Source organism: Narcine bancroftii, chromosome 7 (assembly GCF_036971445.1).
Source record: "Narcine bancroftii isolate sNarBan1 chromosome 7, sNarBan1.hap1, whole genome shotgun sequence".
In the NCBI taxonomy this organism is placed as follows: domain Eukaryota; kingdom Metazoa; phylum Chordata; class Chondrichthyes; order Torpediniformes; family Narcinidae; genus Narcine; species Narcine bancroftii.
In genome coordinates this window covers 88,340,605-88,363,561 of record NC_091475.1, presented here as the reverse complement: position 1 = coordinate 88,363,561, position 22,957 = coordinate 88,340,605, and positions in this window count along the sequence as shown.

Genomic DNA, 22,957 nt, shown 5'->3' with positions numbered 1-22,957 from the left:
TGTGACCAAAATGTGTTTTTTAAACTGTCTTCTGAAATGGTCCATTGAGCAACTTTTCCCAAAGTAGTGTTCACCTTACCAGCAATTTTCACATCTCTGTGGATAAACTACAGAACAAATGAAATAATCTGTGTTTTCTTTCCTAAATAGCATGCTTTCAAGGTGCTCTAAATTTGATGTGATACTCCAATCAAGCTCCTTGATGATACTTGGCTTCTTTGGTGTTGATGGAACTTCAGTCATTCAGATGCCACACCCCTGACTTGTGGAACTGTCGGGAGGTCAGGGCCTGAGATATTTTCTGTAGAATGCACAGGTTTTGATCCAGTATTGGCAACAACAGGATGTATGTCTCTTGTCTTCTTATGGTTCTGATCATTAGTAACTGTTGGATGCAGATTTGAAAATGGTCGTTCTGTTAAATGTGTTTGAAACTTGTGTGATCCAAATGTTTTTGCTACTTTATCAGTTTATGTTTGAATGCCGTCCAATTCTTATTGCATTCATCAAAAATTATTGGAAAGAAGGCAACAACTCTGATTATAATTTTGTTTTAATTCTCCCCCCCCCCCCACCCTCACCCCCACCCCCACCCCCCACAGTGTGCCACGGATTTTCATGAGATTTGGTCAAAATTGATTACTCCTTTCCTCTGTGCTGCCATCACGAGGTGGGATGGTGGATGGGAAACTGCACAGGGATCATAATATCCTTGGACATTTTTGAAAATGATGACTCTCTAAATATAACTAAGTAAATCTGTGGCTTCACTAATATTCAGCTAATATTTCCACAAATCTCCAGATATTAGAGGCAAGAACGCAAAGATATTGACTGATCATTTCTACCCATGGATTTTGTCTGGCCCGTTAAGTTCCCATAGCCATTCATTATTCAAAATTCCTTTATTATCAAGTAATAAAATGGGTAGAATACACAAAAGCAAGACAAAGATTTGCTATCACCACAAATTTCCTGACATCCCTTGCACTCAGATAATCAAAAGAGAGGTCCCGGTGCCCCACCCATAAGTCACTGAATGTCCATGCCTTTGCTTCCATCACTCCCTCAGCTTCCACAGCCATACAGACTTCAGTCCAAACCAATGGTAACCCAAAGTCCAGTTCTAAATTTCCCACACAATCAGGAATCCCTCTGCACTCTCTAGCATCTTGATTGCAATACCTTGCACTCCTTCACCTAGTCTCCAGTAGTCCCTAGCCTGGTCTGGGTCCTTTGACCGCAGTCACCTGCAGTCTGTGTGAGCTTCTCGCCTCGAATCACCAACAGGTGCAGAACTCCTCACTGGTCTGCCACCATGTTACCGTCCCGTGAGGTCATCTCTGCTTTTCCTTCTCAAACGGTGGTTGGGGAGATGACCTCTCTGTTTATTGGTGCCCTGAATTAGTCCTCTGCTTCCCCGGAGTCTGTAACCCCTTGTGGCTGCTGCCAAACACAGGTGCCAGCATCTTAGATTCACAAACCCCAATTACAGAATTTTAAAATTAAACCACCATCTGCTCCTTTAACAGGCCATTTAAAACCTGTAAATAGTTATTAATAGTTGGTCTGGGTGGTAGAACCATGCGGAGGACCCGGGTCTACACTAGCGGCAGTGCCGCCACTGCAGCAACTCCAGCACTGCTGCAATTTTTTTTCAGGAGGAATTTGCAGTATCTAATTGACTGTTTGTTCTTTTGTTAATTTTGAATCCGTTATTTTGTTCACTCAAAGTGCTGAAGTGTAACTGAGGCTTTGTTCAGCAAAGCCACACGTATATCAGGTTCCTTTCCAAAAGCTATTTAAATTAATATCATTTACAACAACCCATTAACTTCCTGCACAAAATGACTGAAAATTTAATGATTGCATATATTTAATTAACCAATTCCATATTATCTATTGTCAATTCTGAAACTGAATTTGTGTCTCTTGGCATTGTAACCTCTGAGTGATTAATTCATAGACATATTCAAACCATCTCATAAATTTACTCTTATCTTCACGTGCCACTTACTGGCCCATTCAGCTTCTCAACAATCTAATGCAATCTTTTCCAATCCCTCCAATTTGGTTTCATTGATATATTTAGATAAAATAACTTTTCTCCAATTAAAGAAAAAAAAGGAATGGGATGTTTAATGATAAAATTCAAGATTAATCATGCCATCCAGCTGCTTGTTTTGCATTATTTGAGCACCTTTTTGTTAAAATCAGAGACATGGATCCTGCTTTTGTGGGAGTTAGTGGAAGTGACAATAAATGGGAAACTTGTTCAGTGTTAGCTTTATTACAAATTGTAATCCAAAAACAATAATTGTTTGGCATGGAAAATGCAAAAGAAACATAGTACTGGATGTACTCAACAGATCAGACAGGGTGAGTGAAGAGAAAAGCAGAGTTAATGTTTTAGTTTGATTGCCTTTTTTTCTTACTCAATAAACCAGAAATCTCTCAAATGCTTTGAGAAAGGTCATCAACTAAAAAAAAACTCTGCTCCTCTCTCTTTCTGTTGATCCAGCCTAACTTACCAAATAACTTGTGGTTTCACTTCATTTGATATTAAACTTTTGACTTCATGAGAGCATAATCGTTTGATCTTTTTGATTCTTTATCATCCTTAGAGCTGAGATCATTATCCCCATATTTGATGAAACCTCAAAACAGAAATGACTTATCTATTATTCTACAGCACCTTATGAAGAAATTACTAACAATGAGCGAGGTAATGTGATACATTCTTATGGGTCTGCTCTGATACCAAATTTTTGATTGCATTCAATGTAATCTCACAAGGTTTAGTTGCATCTGTTGAAGTCTAAAATGACCTTGAGGGAGGGGTTCTGTTCACTATCAGAAGACCGATTGTTTCACATTTCTCTGTATTGATTTTCACCTGCCTATTTGACTGGCTGATATTAATTAATTTATCATGCTTTTTATTAAAATTATTTAGGATCTGATTGAAAGTTTAGCCTAGGCATAAGTGCACACAAGTTATCAACAAAATGCAGACTATCAGCTCATTGTTCAGAAGTTTAAAATAAACCTAGTCAAATGTGAAGCCAGCATCACCATCACTATATTTGTGCTGTTCACCGTTAAGCATAATGTTATGGGCCCAGAGGTCCCTAAAACCCAGTAGCAATAGAAATGCACCAAGACAAATGGTAACTTGAACAAAAGTTGCTTTTAATTATCTCTAAATATGAAAACAGAATCAAACTTTAACTTAACCCCCATCTAATTCTAATTGAATATGTACAAGTTCAGAAAAGTTCTTTAATTCACAGTCCAATCTCATTTCTCCCTCCTCCAAATTCACTGGTATCAGACAATTCTTTTATTGTGTACAGAATTTAGCATTTATGAATTTTACCAGGCTTGATGCTTGAAAGGTAAATGGTTACCACTCAGGAAGGTTCTTGTCAGTTTTCAGAGAGAGATTTGTTGCTCTTTGGGCACAAAATGATTCCTTCTGATCAGCTACTTCAGTGTCTTGCTAAAGAAACTTGCCACATCAGGGTTTTCCAGATGATAATCTCTTTCTTTCAGGTCACCACAGAGTTCCTTTTCTGTTGCCCTTATTTTAAGTGAAACATTATACAACCAGCCATCTCCTCTTGTATGGACCACAAAGGCTTTGATCCAGGCTGAAATAAGAACTCACAATCCATCTACAAAAATGGGGTTTTCCACAAGCTTGCCAGCTTATCGTCTTCCAGTCCCTGATGCTGCTGCTGAACTGTAGATCTGAATTCTCTCTTACTCAGAAACCCACATGACCCTCTTTGAACAGCAAACTGCATTTAAACAGACTGTGGCACTGGACCTAATCTTCCCAGTCCATTCATTATTGCTTTCTGAAACAATATCCATTACTCCACAGTATGTCCAATTAACACCTCCTTGTGAAGTCTCTATAGGCATTCTTCAAAGTATTTGCCTTGGAGCTTGGACTGTCTGGCTTGAGATTTGTGATGAAGTGTTTGTATCTGTGTGTGACCTAACTAAAAACTCAACAATCTATCTTTGAAAAATATATCTATACATAATATAAAATATAACATAATCTGTCACAATAGATTAGCAGAAAGGACCAGACTTTGGGAAAAAACACATTGGGCTTATTCTAGCCTGTGACCTAAACTTGCCACACACAGTGCCTGCCTGCACTGATCTACTCTGGGTGGTGGGAGCTGAGTATACATTCTTGAGGGTTCTATAATAGGGAGAACTGAGTGTGTGGATTCTGAGGTTTCATGTCCAAGATGACTTGATGGCCCATTTGATAAAGGCCATATGCTGTTATGTTATTTTTCAATATCTCTGATAATCCGAAACATTTGAAAAGAGTTGGATTTGGGCCAAATAATTGAACAAAAATCTATTGAATTAAAAATGTCCTAGAAATTATTCTGAAGTAACTACAAAAGAGTAAAATAAAGACAAGAACTTGTAACACCTTCCATTTATATCAAGACTGGCAACCCCATGACAAGTAATTTTATCGATCTATTGAGATACTGTGCTGGGTTCAATGATCAGATGTGGCAACATCTGGAATCCAGCATCTCTCCAGTTTCAATATTTCAACATGCAGTGGTGAGCTGGACAGGAGGGAACAGCAGCAAGATGTTCCAACTAATATTGATTAATATTTTTGTCATGCACTAATTGTGTTCTCCATAATAGATCAGAAAGTGAATGTCTATGCTTAAAGTATGTATAATTTGCCTGGAAATGGTAACTTTGCTTAATTGCAACATAAATCACCAGGGTGACTTGAGCAGCATGTGACAAACTTTGTTTGGCCAAGGACTATGAAGCAGCTGTTCTGAGAGAGTTATAGACTCTAGTGGTAAGAACGCCGACAGTGATTTTGGATGAATAATATCAAAAGGATGGAAATTGTTGAGCCTTCATTAAATTAGCAGAAGATCCATTTGCAAAATAAAAATAATAATATTGATGTTTTGTGCTAAATAAGTATTTTCTAAAATCTCTGTGGTGAGCCAATGCAATGTTGAAAAATGATCCTCGAGTAATAGTGACAATAATAATAAGCTGGTGTCATGAGAGGCGACCGACTTGGAAGAGAGGAGGCAAGCTCAAAAGGGATAAATTGACCAAAGGCAAGTACTTGAGAAAGATGGGTTTAAAAAAAATGAGAAAAAATACCATGGCATAGAGTTGATGTACATCATTCACAGATAATTCATAAAATGGAAACTTGGCCTGTTAAAGAAGTCAAAGGAACATGTGCATTAATATTTAAGGAGGTGTGTGTTGAAAAGATGCTTATCTGTCTACAGAGTAGTAGGGTGGGCCTCTTAGTTGGTATCCACAGTTTTTGTTACATGTGACTGACTTAATATAATGGAAGTTTAATGTTGTGCCCTGCAGATATTACTCAATTTACTAGCAAGCAGTGTAAATAGTGATCAATAAATGATCAGATGAGAGGAAAAAGGTCTGCAGATTGGGAAGATGCACTGCAGATGTAATTTATTGTGGATGTCTGAGAAAAGATGCACATTGAAACAACTATGTGGAAAGTCTGTTGTCACTGAAGTTGCGATAATATAACTTAAGATAGATGGTTGTGAAGATTCATGGTCAAACCTTCTCTAATGTAGGAAGTTATCCTGATAGGATATCTCGGGAAGCTTGTGTGAGTTTTATAAATAGTACAAAAAAGTAAACATATTCATGCGAGGGTGTAGATGTCAGGATAAGAATAAAATGACAGGACCTTTGTTCCTATTATTGACTCTCTTCCCTCTCTGCATTCACTCTTGATGAAGGATTTGATCCAATTCATCAACAAATTCCTTTTCCCTCCACAGATGCTGCTTAAGCTTTGAGTAACTCCAGCAGTATCTTTTGTGCATCAGCTGGATCTCTTCTCTTGACAAAAGAATCAGAATTTATTGTTATGACCAAGTCACAAAATTCGGTGTTTTGGGGCAGCATCATGGTGGAAATATTCATATTATGAACCATCTTACAACACTAATATATATATATTTTAAATAGTGGTGTAGATAAAGTAAGCCTGGTTCATTGATCATTCAGGAATCTGATGGCAGTGGGGAAGAAACTGTCCTTGTTCCGCTGACTGCATGTTTTTTGGCCTCCTGTACCTCCTTCCCAATGGGTAGCAGAGTGAAAGGGACATGGCCTGGGTGATGGGGGTCTATGCGGCTCTGCCTCATATCGATGTCCTCGGTGCAGAGAAGTCTGATGCCTGTGAATGCAGAGGAAGGCATTTTCTAAGTACATTGAGAGAAAGAGCAGAACTGAAATCTAATGCTATAAAGAAGTCCAGCAGGCAATTCAGAAGAAATTTCTTTACCCAAGTGGTCGAGTGAATGTGAAACATGGTCTTACGACAAATTAATGAAACGATTAACGTAGAATGTGCTTAGGATGAGGCAGAACAAGCTTATTGGATTGATGGGAATAGAGAGTCACTTTAATAGATTTAGATGAGTAGAGACACAAGAAACAAACAGAGCATAAAGGCAAACATTAACAGACTGGGCCTGTTTCTTTGCATTCTCTGCAGAAATTTCTCTGCAGAAATTATATTCTGATTTCCCAAGTGCCCTACTGTAGCATTTCCAATAATTGACTGCAACATTTTTCTGAGGATTGGTAGTAGGTGAACTGACTGGAATGCCTACCTTTTTACTTCAATAGTGTTTTGAAACTGGCTGCTTTCCAATCTGTTGGGACTGGTGTCAAATGTGTGGAAATATGGAAAATTATAACTGATGTGGGCAATTTCTCTGCAGCATTTTTTCCCCATTAATTATAAGGTATGGGCCATTGGATCCAGAAGGTTTGTTCTCTTCATATCAATAATGTCTCCTGTTCTTCTTCAGTCTGTTGGGATCTAATGGCTACTCAACTGGATGAAGCTTGTATCTCATAAACACATCCTTCTACCTCAATTCTACCTGTACACTGTCCTGGTAGACTCTACAAGGACATCCATCAGGAAGTCCGAGAAATTGCAGTACTGAAGCTGTGTTCATTACCACAACACAAGCATGAATACCCATTGAAATGAATGAGAAGAAATGGCAGTCAAGATTAGTGGACATAGGCCTTGAAATGTGATTTAATTTCATTAGCGTTTACCTTTCTTTTCAAATCTGAGATTGTTTATTATTTGTTAGAAGTAATCTTCTTAATATCACTATCTTCAACATAAACTAAATACATTTAAGTTAAATTACAGGCTGAGGTTGACAGTCAATTAATCGGGAGGTGGGGGGGGGGGGGTGAGAGGGGCATGTGGCAGGGAAGAACCTTCTTCCAAAGTCACTTTACATGTGGAGCTGACCACTGGCACTCGCTAGGGCTCTGTTTCACTGGCTTCACCACTCAGCTGAGACCTAGGATCTCTTTGGAAGACTGCACCCAAGACCAGCCGGGAACCAAGACAGTGATCCAACAGTAGGCATCAGCAAGAAAATAAATTGCCAATCAAATAAATTATGGCTGAATGAGCTCCTCACTCCAATCTGACATTTGTTCTGCTACATTTTAATTTTAACCTGCACTGTGAAGATAAAAAAGTGATTGATATTTCAGCTATTTCTTATTTCCATTTTACTTTCTCTAGTTACAACCTCCAGGGATCATATGTTTATGCTTGCTTTTCTCTTCCTTTTTACACACCTGTGAAATCTCTTATAACTTGTTTAGGAATTTCTTTTCTAATTAAATTCCGTTCTCCACTTTCTCAGTTGCCAGGGTTCTTCTGAGCTAGTGTATGATTTTTTTTTTTACTTAGTTTGTCTACTTTTAGAAACATGATAAGTTTTCTATTCACGCGAAAAGTTATCATTAACCTTTTTAATCGATCACTTCTTCCTGTGGAGTTTTATTTATCTCAAGCCATACTCCTTGAGAATTGCATAAAATCTTTAAATGTCTTATTGTTCATCTATCGGATTCAGGCATAATTCCCAATTTTCCTTATTCATCCCATCCTTCATCTCTGTCAGTGGCTGTATTTCGCCTATATCTCTAGCTTTGAACATTTTTACCCCCAAGGCAAAATTTGCTTCAGTAAATTCCATAAATTATACTTGAATTTATTTAACCCTGAGATTAAGGAATTAGTCATGTTGACCACTATTCTAATACTTTACTATTATAGATTTTCTTTATAATGACCTATTTAGATGGAGCAAATAAGAATTTTGTGCATATGAACAATATTTATGACTGTCCCGCATCGGACTTGTCAGTCACCAATGAGCCTGCAGCAGACGAGGACATACCCCTCCATAAATCTTCATCCACGAAGCCAAGCCAAAGATGACAATAAACTCTGTGATTAAAATGACAAAATCTAAAACACCCCATGCTATGAGTTGTTCCAGATTGGTCAAAGCAGGTTACAATCTGATTAAAATCCTCTACACACATTGTTTTTCATTTGCAGGGGAAACCTCTTATTTTTATATTAATATTTTGTCATTAGTTTTAAAAGAAATGAATAAATGGACTATACTGTTTTTGAGTGATACAGGAATATTCATTTAAGACACAATGATAACATGTAGTGGGATTTTCCGAGTGAACTGATCAATAATTCTATAAAAAATACTATAACAGCTTACATAATTAATAATGTTATTGCAGATTGTGGACTCTTGCTTTGCACAAGTTGGGTGCTTTGCTTTCATCTGCTCTAGAGAGATCACACCTCAAAAAGTTTATTCTTGGTTTTCGTTCATTGAGTGGCCTTGATGTTTGGAAGGATTTTTGATATAAATACGATTTTACTTCATAACTTCATTTCACAATTTCAAAACATTTTTTTCTATTTCTCTGTGACTCGCATTATGATTCAGGAAATCAAAATGACTGGATGTTATGACTTGAAAACGATTGCAGTTTCAGCAATGTTACACTGACTTTGTAATGACATGTAATTAAATGAACCAAATCATCCGTATAATTTCATGATGTTAACTTTCCTCTCCAATATTTCTTCTTTGTTTACCCTCTCCTGTTAGCTGCTCAGGATTTTCGCTGTCATTAAGTTAAAATAACTGTGGCACAGCTAGCAGAGCTCCTGCCTGACAGCTCCCGTTACTTGGGTTCAATCCTGATCTCCAATGGAGTCAGTGTGGAGTTTGCACATTTTCTCTGTGACTGCGTGGATTCCCCCTGGATGTTCTAGTTATTCCCCCATAGTACATGGTAGTGTAGCATCACTCTGCCGCAGCATTCGGGTCGGCGCTCTGGGCAGCAGGCACAACCAGGAAACAGCAGACCGCACAGTGGTAGTGGCCCCAGCAAATGAACGGGCGATCTTACGGCTAAGGCAGCATAGGGGCCAGCATCCTCAACATGGCGCTGGTCCCTGCTGCACATCCAATAGCTTGGGGATAGTGTGGGGAAGAAGGCATTGTAATGCAAGAAGGGGGACCTCACGTGGGAAACCCGCTATTGTTATGGAGGGAGTGATGTCAGTTGATGGGGCAAATGGTGGGAATGCCAACGGTATGAAAGCCGGGCTTCAGCCCCAATAAAACAGCTATGCCTCGCTATACTTGTGTCTTTCTTCAAGTAGGGCACGGCTACAGCAGGTTAATTATCATTTAAAGTTAGCTTTAATTGTGATCGTAAAATCTAGCGGTAGTTGATGGTAGAATGAAGATATTTAAAGATTGGCTTTTGTTATATCAAAGGGGGTTTGATGGTCGCCTTGAGGTAGTGAGCCAATGGACTGAAGGGCCTCTCTCCACAGGAATTACCTGTTCAGTAGTGTACATGAATTTTGCATTCCCACTTTTGTACCATTGTAATAATGATAATATTCCATTAGCTTCCCTAATTAGTTGCTGCAGCTGCTTATTGGACTTTTGCTAATCAAGATATTTTGTCTTTTCATTTAAAATATTAAAATTATAGGGAACTTGAAACTCAGCCCAAGCCTCACTGATCGAACATGAGTGTTCTGTAAAGTGGTCACCCAATTTCTGCATAATTTCTCCAGTGTAGAAATAAACAAATTGGCAGTACAGAGGTCAATGCATTAATTCTTCTCCAGACAATACTACTAAACTAGATAAGGAAAAAGGTTATGTATTCTAATAATTTCCATAATCTGTTTCCATTACATTTGTGGGATGAAATTCTGAGCAAGGATGCAAAACATATCCAGGGGTAAAATATAGTAAATATTAATAAGTACAGAGTAACAATTAAGGACTCACTCATCAAGTCAGTCAGGCAGCCTCTGTGGAAAGAGCATGGAGCCAGTATCTCATCAGAACTGGTGCAAATGTTGGGCGTGGCAAAATGGCGTAGAGTCTAGATGTGCAATCTCGACCTCTCTGGCCAGACTTTTAAATACCCATTTTTTAACCCTTTGTTGTCAAGTTTAAACTTTTAAAATTTTAGTTTAAAGTATTCAGGAATTATTATGGCCACTAATGGTAAAAAGACTAAACCTCAAGTTCATAAGGAGTTACATTTTCAAAGTGTTGAAGATCTGGGACCTAGACGACTTGAAATAGCCCAAGGCTCAATTTCTTCATTGCCTAAACCCCAAAGATTGCCTGTGGGGGCTGACAAAAAAAAATCTATTGCTTACCAAATTAAGGATGGCGCTGGAATTACCCATTCTCCGGAAGAAGGTGCGTTTTCCCAAGAAATGGACCCTGATTTGGAAAGCCTTTCGATTTCAATGGAGGGAGCACGCAGGAATACGACTCCATTGTTGGAAATGCATCAGGTAGCATTTCAATCTGAAGAAATCGTTTTTCTTCGTGAATTGATGAGAAAACAAGAAGATACGGGGGGAGACCAGCGGCGACTCCCTGAAGAGGTCGGGGTGCCATCGCTGGGAGTCCAGACCCACAGTAAAACTTTTAAAATGCCTTCTGTTGAGTTGCAGCAGGAGCTGAAGTTACCTTGTTCTGCCACCATGTCAGAGAGTGCAGAGCTGAGATTTACTGATTCACAGTGTATGAAATTAAATGCAGTTATTCAAGCTGTTATAAAACCTTTGTTGACATCTCAAATGAATGAAATGGTTCAAATGAATGCTGGTATAAGTTCAGAATGAAATATGGTTAAAACCTGTGTGGATGCATCTTATGAAGAATTTTTAAAAATTCAGACTGCTTTTTTGGACTGTAAACAACAAGTGACTTCTAACACAGAAAAAGTGTGAAGGTGGAAAAATCAGTCATAGAATTAGGAGATTGTGAGAAGGATCTAGAAAGAAAAATAGATTATTTGGAAAATCAAAGCAGAAGGAATAATGTGAAAATTGTTGGTTTGCCAGAAGGTATAGAAGGATAAGATATTCTTCATTTTTCTAAAGATTGGATTCCGCAAATATTAGGGCAAGAATTTTTCTCTGGGGGATTGGCACTGGAAAGAGCCCATAGAGCTTTAAGAAGAATACCCTCAGCTGGTCAACCACCGAGACCAGTAATAATTCGATGTCTGAGTTATTTGGATAGAGAAGCAATACTTCGACTGGCAGTACAAAATGTGAGACAACGACAAACCCCATTATCGATTCAGAATAGCATAGTCTTTTTTTATCCTGATCTGAGTCAAGAGGTCATTCAATGTCGACGTCGATCCAATCTCATTAAAGAAGTTATGTGGTGTAAAGGTTATAAGTCTACTTTTTATTATCCTGCTGTGTTGAAGGTGTTTTATGGAGACTATCAATTTCAGTTTTTTGAAACTGATTGTGAAGCAATGATTTTTGCTGATTCATTGCCAGATATAAGAGGACAAAGACGTAGCCCACCATTATCTCCTAAAGAAAAAAATGGTAGCTCTGGAAATGGAAGAAATGGCAGAAATGGGAAAAACGGGAATGGAAAGAGTCCACCTCCTTCTGAAATGGGATCTTCGAGATGGGAATCTTCTGGATGAAAATATTTTTTTATTTCTATTTTTTCTTTCGTTATTATGATATTTTGATGTTATTGACTGTTTGGCTGGAGAGGGAGAGATTTGCACTAAGTTCTTTATTAGTCATCAGCCACTGGTGGGTGACCCACACCCAATTTTTGTTTAGGGGATTACTACCTTCTGGTAGTTATTTTTTTTGGGGGGGGGAATTATTTTCTTTTTTTTTTCCTTTTTCTTTATTATTATTTTTTATTTGTGATTTTTTTTATTGGAGGGCCTATATACTTTGATTTGAGTTTTTATATAAAGATATTATTGGTATTTAGTAATAATAGTGGATATGTCAAAGTTGAGGTTTGCTACTTTTAATGTTCGAGGATTAAATAGTCTGATTAAACGTAAGCGAGTTTTGGCATATATTAAGAAAATGAAAATTGATATTGCCTTTTTACAAGAAACACATTTGAATGTGAAGGAAAGTGTGAAATTAAAAAGGGATTGGGGTGTGCATGTATATTCTTCTTCATTTAATTCTAGAGCTAAATGTGTAGCAATTTTGATACATAAAAAATTATCTTTTGAATTACAATCAATGGAGGAAAAGGCAGGATGTATTCTTAAATTGAATTGTAAGATTTTTAGTGAATTTTGGACTTTACTTAGTATTTATGCTCCAAATGCAGATTATGAAGTATTTATTTCGGATGCATTTTCATGTTTGGGTCAAGCTAATGATAATATTTTAGTTGGTGGTGATTTTTATTGTGTTTTGGAACCTTTATTAGAAAAATCTCCGAAGAAAGTTAAAAAAATCCAAGATGGCAATTCAGTTTCAAGCGTTGATGAAAGATCTTAATTTAGTAGATATTTGGAGTCATCTTAATCTGACAGAGAAAGATTTTTCCTTTTATTCATCTAGACATGAATTGTTTTCAAGGATTGACTTCTTTTTAGTATCGGCACATTTACAAGGGAAAATACAACAAGCGGAATATAAAAGTATGGTGATTTCAGATCACTCTTTGTTATATTTTACATATGAAACTTCTTAGAAAATTCAAATAGCTTATCATTGGAGATTTAATACAATGTTGTTAAAATATGGAATTTATTGATATTTTGAAAAAAAACAAATTAATTTTTTTTGAAAGAAAATTCTAATTCTGTTCAAAGTAATTTTGTATCATGAAAGCCTATTTGAGAGGACAAATAATTAGTTATACTTCTAAAATAAAAAATAATCGATTAAATCAGAGTATTGAATTAGAGAAACAGATCGACGAGTTAGAAAAGGAATTTCAGAAAGATGCTACAGAAGATCAGAAAATAGAATTATCTAGGCTGAAATTGAAATATAATACTTTGCAATCTTATCAATTTGAATGTGTGATTAATAGGACTAAACAACGGTATTATGAATGGGGAGAGAAAGCACATAAGGTATTGATGTGGCAATTAAAGAAAGAACAGATATCGAGGACTATTAATGCTGTTAGACAGAATTCTCTTATTACTTATAAACCATGAGATTAATGATGAATTTTATTCATTTTATAAAAAGTTATATACATCTGAAGGGAAACTGGATCGATTGATTTTTTAAATCACAGTTGAATTTACCAATATTAGAGGATGGAGATATACAGGAGTTAGAAGAACCATTTACTGATTCGGAAATTTAAATGGCTATGCTGGAAATGCCAAATGGTAAATCACCTGGTGATGATGGATTTTTGGTTGAATTTGATGCTGAACCAAGCCATGAAAGACCCCAACAATGAAGACGCTGTTTACATCCGGTACCGCACGGATGGCAGTCTCTTCAATCTGAGGCGCCTGCAAGCTCACACCAAGACACAAGAGAAACTTGTCCGTGAACTACTCTTTGCAGATGATGCCGCTTTAGTTGCCCATTCAGAGCCAGCTCTTCAGCGCTTGACGTCCTGCTTTGCGGAAACTGCCAAAATGTTTGGCCTGGAAGTCAGCCTGAAGAAAACTGAGGTCCTCCATCAGCCAGCTCCCCACCATGACTACCAGCCCCCCCACATCTCCATCAGGCACACAAAACTCAAAACGGTCAACCAGTTTACCTATCTCGGCTGCACCATTTCATCAGATGCAAGGATCGACAATGAGATAGACAACAGACTCGCCAAGGCAAATAGCGCCTTTGGAAGACTACACAAAAGAGTCTGGAAAAACAACCAACTGAAAAACCTCACAAAGATAAGCGTATACAGAGCCGTTGTCATACCCACACTCCTGTTCGGCTCCGAATCATGGGTCCTCTACCGGCACCACCTACGGCTCCTAGAACGCTTCCACCAGCGTTGTCTCCGCTCCATCCTCAACATCCATTGGAGCGCTCACACCCCTAACGTCGAGGTACTCGAGATGGCAGAGGTCGACAGCATCGAGTCCACGCTGCTGAAGATCCAGCTGCGCTGGATGGGTCACGTCTCCAGAATGGAGGACCATCGCCTTCCCAAGATCGTATTATATGGCGAGCTCTCCACTGGCCACCGTGACAGAGGTGCACCAAAGAAAAGGTACAAGGACTGCCTAAAGAAATCTCTTGGTGCCTGCCACATTGACCACCGCCAGTGGGCTGATAACGCCTCAAACCGTGCATCTTGGCGCCTCACAGTTTGGCGGGCAGCAGCCTCCTTTGAAGAAGACCGCAGAGCCCACCTCACTGACAAAAGGCAAAGGAGGAAAAACCCAACACCCAACCCCAACCAACCAATTTTCCCTTGCAACCGCTGCAATCGTGTCTGCCTGTCCCGCATCGGACTGGTCAGCCACAAACGAGCCTGCAGCTGACGTGGACTTTTTACCCCCTCCATAAATCTTCGTCCGCGAAGCCAAGCCAAAGAAGATGCATTTTTTAATGATGATTTATCTACAGTGTTTGGGGATGTATTACATCAAGTTGGAAAATATTATGATTTATCTGAGTCTTGTTCTAGTGTTTTAATTACAGTAGTTCCTCAAAAAAAAGATAGAGTTCCTTTGAAAGTATCTTCATATAGACCAATTTCATTGTTAAATGTAGATTATAAAATAATACCTAAAATATTAGCAAATAGATTGGCGAAATTTTTACCCAAATTGATTCATATTGATCAAACAGGTTTTATAAAGAATAGATAAGCTTCAGATAATATTTTGCGCGTGATTAGTTTGATTAATAGATTTCAACAATCTTTAGATCATCCGATGGTAATATCCTTAGATGCAGAAAAAGCATTTGATAGAGTTGAATGGAATATTTTGTTTAAAGTTTTGGAGAAATTTAAGTTTGGTCCTTCTTTTATTGGTTGGATTAGGGCTCTATATAGTAAACCGGTAGCTAGAGTATTGACGAATGGTTTGATTTTGGAATCTTTTAAGTTATCTCGATCAACTCATCAAGATTGTCCTTTATCACCAGCTTTGTTTGCGTTAGTCATGAACCTTTAGCACAGTTGATAAGACAAAATACACAGATACAAGGTATGAAAGTTTTAGACGAGGAGTATAGAATTAATTTATTTGCTGATGATGTATTGGTGTATTTAATAAACCCAGCTCAGTCACTTTTGCATTTGAAAGAATGTTTAATACAATATGGATGTCTTTCTGGATATAAAGTTAATTGGGGAAAAAAGTGAAATTATTCAGTTTATAAGAATATTATTAATTTGAAGTGGACCAATCAAATTAAATATCTGGGTATAATTTTGAATGTTAATTATCAATCTTTATATAAATTAAATTATGCTCCATTAATGAAAAAAAATTAAAACTGATTTGATTAAATGGAAAGATTTACCAATTAATTAAATGGGAAGGATAAATACACTTAAGATGAACATCTTTCCTCGTATACAATATTTGTTTCAATCTATTCCGTATTTACTTGATAATTTTTTTTTCCAAGATTTAAATGAAATGGTTAGGGAATTTTTATGGAGGGGTAAATTTTCGAGAGTAGCTTTGAATAAATTAACTTGGAAATATGAGTTAGGGGGATTACGTTTACCACATTTTCAAAATTATTATGAGGCAGCCCAACTTAAATTTATTAATTAATTGATGGATTTGGTACGGCCTCCTAGTTGGGCTAAAATTGAGATGGCAAGTATTTCTGAATTTGAAATGCATCAATTTTTGTTTAGGTGGAATATAAATTTGTTACAACAATATAATGTGCCTATACTAAAACATTTAATGAGGTTATGGATAAAGAAAAATAAAATGATAGGTTCTCGAGGCAAATTATTTGCTTTGACACCATTGTATAATAATCAACTTATTTATTTTTCAATACATAATCAAAGTTTATTGCACTGGAGATTTAAAGGTGTGAAAAATTTGGGAGATTGTTTTAAAGAGGGTAAGTTTTTATCTTTTAATCAGATTAGGGGAGATTTTGGCATTGATAAGAATTCTTTATTTCTTTATTATCAAATTCGATCTTTGGTAAAATGTATGTTTGGTAGAGATATGATTTTACCTAAAATGACTAAATTTGAGACCTCTCTTATGAAGGAACCAGAGAAGGGTTATATTTCATCTATGATTCAAATATTACAGGATGATATGTATAAAAAGGGTTGGGATAGATCTAAAATTAAATGGGAAGTGGATATTGGTTTTACTTTTCTCTGAAGAGGATTGGTCAGATATCTGTTATAATAGTGTAACTGGATTGATAAATGCATGTTATGCAATGATTAATTACAATTTTTTACATCAATTATATTTGACACCCGAAAAATAAAAAAAAAATGGTTTAATGAATCAGATTTGTGTTTTAGATGTGGTGATATGGTTGGAACTTTTTTTTATGCTGTTTGGTCATGTATACATATATAATCTTTTTGGAAGAAAATTCAATCATTTTTAGAATATCTGTATAAGATTAAAATAGTTTTAGAGCCAACAGTATTTTTATTGGGTAGTGTGCAACCTCTGAAAGGCTTGGGATTAGATAAGTTTCAGCTTGCTTTTGTATATCTAGCTTTATCCATAGCGAAAAAATGTATTGCTCATATGTGAAAAAATACAAATATGATTGATATTAATAGATGGCATAATGAGATGAAATATTGTTCAATAATGGAAAAAAATTACATATGTTTTGCATGATAATTATTTTTTTTATTAATAAGTGGCTGTTATACTCAGAATATTTACATTTCAATTTATATTGATTAGATATTAAGATGTATATTTAACTTTTTTAAAATATTCTTTCTTTTTTCTTTTTTTATGGCTCTCCTTAAGAGAGTTGGCTGAAGGGGGGGGGAATCTTTTCTTTTTTTTTCTATATATATATCTATCTATATAGATAGATATATATATAGAAATATATATATATATATATATATATCTATATATCTATCTATATAGATAGATATATAGAAAAAAAATGTTCATGTTCATGTTTAATTGCTCTATATGTCATATATTATTTGTTTTTTGAATGAATAAATAAAGTTTAAAAATAATAGAACTGATGGAAATATATTGACCTGAAATGTTAGTTGCTTCTTTTTCCATAGAGATTGCCTAACCTGCTGAGTAGATTTCAGAGAAAGTAGTACTTCTACTACTATGTACAGTAATTCCTCATCTTCTTAACTCTGTAAATTATAGGCTGGTGAGCCTGACATCAGTAGTAGGTAAATTATTCAAAGTTATTCTAAAAGATTGGATATACAATTATTTGGATAGTCAACATGGCATTTTGTGTAGTAGCTCGTGTTAATTAATTGTAGTTTTTTGAGGAATTTACCAGAAAAGTTAATGAAGGAAAGGCTGTGAATGTTGTATACATGGACTTTATTAAGGCTTTTGACAAGGTCCCACATGGGAGGTTAGACAGGAAATTTCAGACACTAGGTATTAATGGTGAACTGGATTCCACAATGGCTGGATAGGAGAAGCCAGAGAGTAGTGGTGGATGATTGCTTCTCATTTGGGAGGCCTGTGACTAATGATGTGCCTCAGGGATCGGTCCTGGGACTATTGTTGTTTGTCATCTATATCAATGCTCGTTGCGGGAAGCGAAGAAGGTTTTCAAAGCTTGCAGAGGGATCTGGCCCAACTGGAAAAATGGGCTGAAAAATGACAGATGGCATTTAATGCAGACAAGTGTGAGGTGTTGCATTTTGGAAGGACAAACCAAGAAAGGATGTATACAGTGAATAGTAGGGCACTGATGAGTGTGGTAGAACAGAGGGACCTGGAAATACAGATACACAATTCCCTGAAAGAGGTGTTGCATGTGGATAGGGTTGTAAAGAGAGCATTTGGCATATTGGCCTTCATAAATTAAAGCATGTTATGGTAAAGTTATGCAAGATATTGGTGAGGCCAAATTTGGTATTGTGTGCAATTTTGGTCACCTAACTGCAGGAAAACTATCATTAAGATAGAAAAAGAGCAGAGAAGATTTACTAGGATGTAGCCTGGACTTCAAGAACTGAGTTACAGGGCAAGGTTAAACAGGTTAGGACTTTATTCCCTGGAGTGTAGAAGATTGAGCAGAGATTTGATAGAGGTCAGGATAGAACCAAGGTCATTGGAGCTCTGGGGCAGGAGTTCTCTAATCTGTGCCAGTGTATCAGATGTATTTAGGATGAGCGTCTTCAATAATAGCAAATGTTCAGGAGCTGCATATAATCAACAGCTGATATGTGAGTTTAACCAATAAAATTAATCAGTTCTGACCTTTAACATTCGCCCTCTCCACGATACTGCCTGACCTTCGAAGTGATTCCAGTATTTTGGCAAAATTCATTCCTCCTATCAAGTTTCGGTTGGCATCCCATTGCATGGGAATGAAAGAAGTTTGCATTTTTGAGCTTTCATTTGTCACATGTGTGAATACACAATTGGCATATTTTAACTGCTCAACAAGTACAACAATAAAAAGATGTTTTCTTTGGAAACTAATTTAAATGCAGTATTCATCAAAATCACATCAGAGTAACTCATCAGAATCAAATAATAGATGGTGTGACTATGTACTAAAGTTATCATAGCGACTCCGTAGCAGGTGCGAGTGGAGCCCATTAGTCTTACACAACCTGTCATGTAAGGTGCAATTTTTATACCAAGATATTTAAACCTTTTGTTTAGCTCACTGGAAGAGGGAGCCAGAGCACATATTGTCAGATATAAAGAAATTAATAGGTATCGTGTCTGATTTTTTTTCCAAGGTTAATCTTGCAGGCTGTGAATTGACCATCATCATTACTCACAGAAGGCAGGTTGGACAAGAAAACCAACAGCTTTGACATGGAAAGCAGAATGTCAACACCACACGTATATTTTACGTTGCTAGCCAAGCTCTCAAAACCCATATCACTGTTGCTACATAAACCTTCAGTTGCATGTTCATTGTGAAGGAGAAAATGAATTATTTCTTGCACAGGTTTTCCTCTCAACCATTTGCATAATAAATTAGCGTTATTTTTAAATACTGGGTAAAATATAAGTAACATTTGAACAAATGGGAGAGAACAAGGACAAACAATGCAAAACATCTTCTCAAGTAGTGAGGGGGTGGTTATCATTCTGAATACTGCAAACAGTAAATGCAGTCAGCTGAGGGAAAGAATGTTGTTGCAATAAGTCTGATCATGATTAATACATGTGCAAAAAGATTAATTTGTGGAAGGTGTTAGCCCTGAATTTTCTCTAGAGCAATGTAGAATTTTTGTTCACAATTGATTTCATCTCTGATTTTGTTGTTCAGGATTTTGGAATACTCTCATTAAAGAAGTTTTTGAATCTTATTTTTCCATCCAACTCTAATGTTTGCCTCCACAGAATGATAACAATGTTGGGTGAGTACATTCCCACTAATGGGATAATTGAGCTGCTTTTTCAATAATAATCAATTTATCTGCAATTGACTGTTTAACATTTGATTAACAAAAGTTAATTGATTAACAATTGTTCCAAATGCAGAAATGCAGAAACCAAAATTATATTCAAAACATATACATCCCACACCAAGTACTTTCAGATAAAACAGGGAAAAATATTAGATTCTATTTCGTTTGGTGATATTGAATCATGGATAATGTTGACCAGACCACTGGCAATAACGGTCCTTTGAAAATAATGACCTTTCATACATCCATGTAGAAATTCAGATGGGGTCTTATTTAAATGCAAGAAGGGACCTCATTTCTCCTTTTCTTTGAAAATGCTTCTGTGGTTAGATGTGGTAGAATATGGTTTCAGGGCAAATGTGCAGAGTCAATAACCATTGTCTTCATCATAAATAAGGACAATTCCATTGACATGATTGTGGTATTGACTGGACTGGGTATATTAACCCAGTGATATGTCTCCGTGTTACTTGGGAGGCCTCATGAATAACTTAGAGATGCAAGATTCAAATAATTTACTGATGTCTTCCACCATCACAGGACACTGTTCAAACACGCATGCTCCACAGTGGTGCACCTCAGTGAGAAGGGTATATTCTTCCACTGTTACAAAATAGTTCACATTATCCTGACTATATAACATGATGGTTCATGGATTCACAGATATTTAACCCAGGAGATCACATCACCCACCCCCCCCCCCAAAAAAAACAACCCTAATTAGAAAATATCAAAATGATTCACTGAATAGTGATTGGCAAATGTGTCAGTTTCTTCAAGGAAGTAACAAGTTCCTAATGTGGAATTTGTGGGTGTGTTTAGATTTTGAGAAGGCATTCGAAAAGGTGATACATAAAAGACTGGTGCACAAGATATGAGCTTGAGGTATTGGAGAAATTGTGTTAAATTTTAAGACTGGCTGTCAGGCAGAAGTCTGAGAGCAAAATAAAGTGTCTTTGTCAAGTAGAAAATTCAGATTCATTGTCAGAGTCCATACATGACATCACATACAACCCTGAGATTCTTTTTTTTTTCCGGCAGGTGCAGAAGAATTACCACTAATCGGTAGTGCAACAAATAAACTGTACACAGTATAAAACATGAAAACCATGAACTATCAACAGATAATGAATGTAACCAAACTTACTGTGTAATATAAAGAGAACAAAAAGAAAATCAGTAAAGTCCACAAGTAAGAGTCCTTAAATAAATCTCTGATTGAATTTGTTGTTGAGGAGTCTGATGGTGGAGGAGTAGCAGCTGTTCCTGAACCTGGTGGGTGTGAGTCTTGTGGCACCTAGACCTCTTTTCCTGATGGCAGCAGCGAGAATAGAGCATGTGCTAGGTGGTGAGGTTCTTTGATGATTGCTGCTGCTCTCCGACGGCAGCGTTCCTTGTAGATGTACTCAATAGTAGGGACGGTTTTATCTGTCATGTCCTGGTGTCCATTACCTTTTGGAGGGCTTTATGCTCAGGGGTATTGGTGTTCCCATACCAGACCATGATACAGCCAGCCAGTCAGTAGAAATTTGTCTAGGTTTGTGGTGTTATATGAAACCTCTGCAAACTCTTGAGGAAGTAGAGGCACTGATGTGTTTCTTCATGATGCCATTGGTGTGTTGGATCCAGGAAAGATCCTCCAAGATAGGAACTCCCAACAACTTAAATTTGCTCACCCTCTCCATTTCTGATCCTCCAATGATCACTGGATTGTATACCTCTGGCTTTCCTTTCCTGAAGTCAACAATGAGCTCCTTAGTTTTGGTTATATTGGGTGCAAGGTTGTTGTTGGTGCACCATTCAGCTAAGTTTTCAATCTCCCTCCTGTATACTGACTCATCCCCTTCCTTTATACAACCCACTTCCATGGTATTATCAGCAATTTATAGATGGTGTTATTGTCATACTGAACTACACAATAGTAGGTGTAAAGTGAGAAGAGCAGAGGGCTAAGAACACAGCTTGGATATCACTATATCCTGTGGTTATAGAAATTATGGAGAAGTTCTTACCAATCTTCACTAATTGTTGTCTAGAGATGAGAAAATTCACAATCCAATTACACAGTAAGGTGTTAACTTTGTCTTGGAAAGTTCTGATCAGTTTTCAGGAGATGATGATAACTGAAGTTGATAAAGATCATCCTGAGGAATGCATCTTTGCTGTCCAGGTGTTCCAGGGCTTTGTGTAGAGACAGGGAGATGGCATCCACCATAGATCTGTTACTACAATAGGTGAACTGGAATGTATCCATGTCACCTCTCCTCAGACAGTAACTGATATACTTCATCACCAGCCTTTCAAAACCCTTCATTATTGTTGATGTAAGTGCTACTGGTCGATAGTTTTTAAAGCAGGTTACTATATTCTTTGGCACTGGTATTGACGCCTGTTCGAAACAAAAATATGTAACTAGTGGAGTGCCCTCAAGGATCAGATCTTGGCCCTTATTGATTGACTAATTATATTGATGACCTGGAGAAGATAACAGTGTAAGGATTCTAAGTTTAGCACTGACACAAAAACAGGAGAGAGCATAAGTTGTAATGAATTATTCAGACTTGCAATAAGATACAAATAAAGTGGCCAAAAAGGTGGATTTTAAGATGGGAAAATATGAAATCATGTGTTTCATTCAGAGGAATGTAAAGCTGGGCTAATATGTACATGAAGACTAACTGCAAGAAAATGAAGTACAGAGGGATCCAAGTGGTTTGATGGATGAATCACAAAATTTCAACAACCAAGTGCAACAAAGTTTTAGGAAGAAGAACTGCATTTTGTTTTTTTATTGCAAGAAAGTCGGTGCATATGGAACATCACAAGTAATATTTGTCTTATTTGAGGTTCACTTTCCCAGAGAGATTCAGTCAGCTATTTACATGGATGAAAAGGTTGTATCTAACCAAATTGGATCTGTGCCTTTTGGAGTTTAGAAGAATCAGGGGTGACTTTCTTGAAAAGTATCAAGACGGGGAGGAAGTAGAATTGTTTCATCTGGTAAGATAATCTCAAACAAGGGGACAGTTACAAAAAAAGGGAGTTGTTATTTGAAAATGTGTAGGGATTTATTCTTGCAGAAGGTGGTGAATTTCTGGGATATATTTTGCACTGGAAGGTTCTGCACACTAGATCACTGGAACTATATAAAGAAG